Below are 233 nucleotides of genomic sequence, written 5' to 3'. Positions count from 1 at the left end.
GTGTCCCAGCTGCACCCCAGGTGAGCCGGCGCCCCCCAGCTCCGCCCCGCGTGGTGCGCGTCCTTCGCGCAGAGCCCAGCCCGTCTCCACCCGGAAACAAGAGGCGGGGCGTACACTGTCCCAGCTCTCTTGCTGCTCCTGGGTCCCAGGGTTCCTACCTCATCTTCCCCGCAGGTCCCAGGCAGGGGAGGGGCCCCTGGGCGCACGCAGGGCAGGTCCCAGGAGTGGGCAGG

This window comes from Myotis davidii, unplaced genomic scaffold, assembly GCF_000327345.1.
Source record: "Myotis davidii unplaced genomic scaffold, ASM32734v1 scaffold1364, whole genome shotgun sequence".
Taxonomy (NCBI): Eukaryota; Metazoa; Chordata; class Mammalia; order Chiroptera; family Vespertilionidae; genus Myotis; species Myotis davidii.
Note: the sequence above shows the minus strand (reverse complement) of the source record.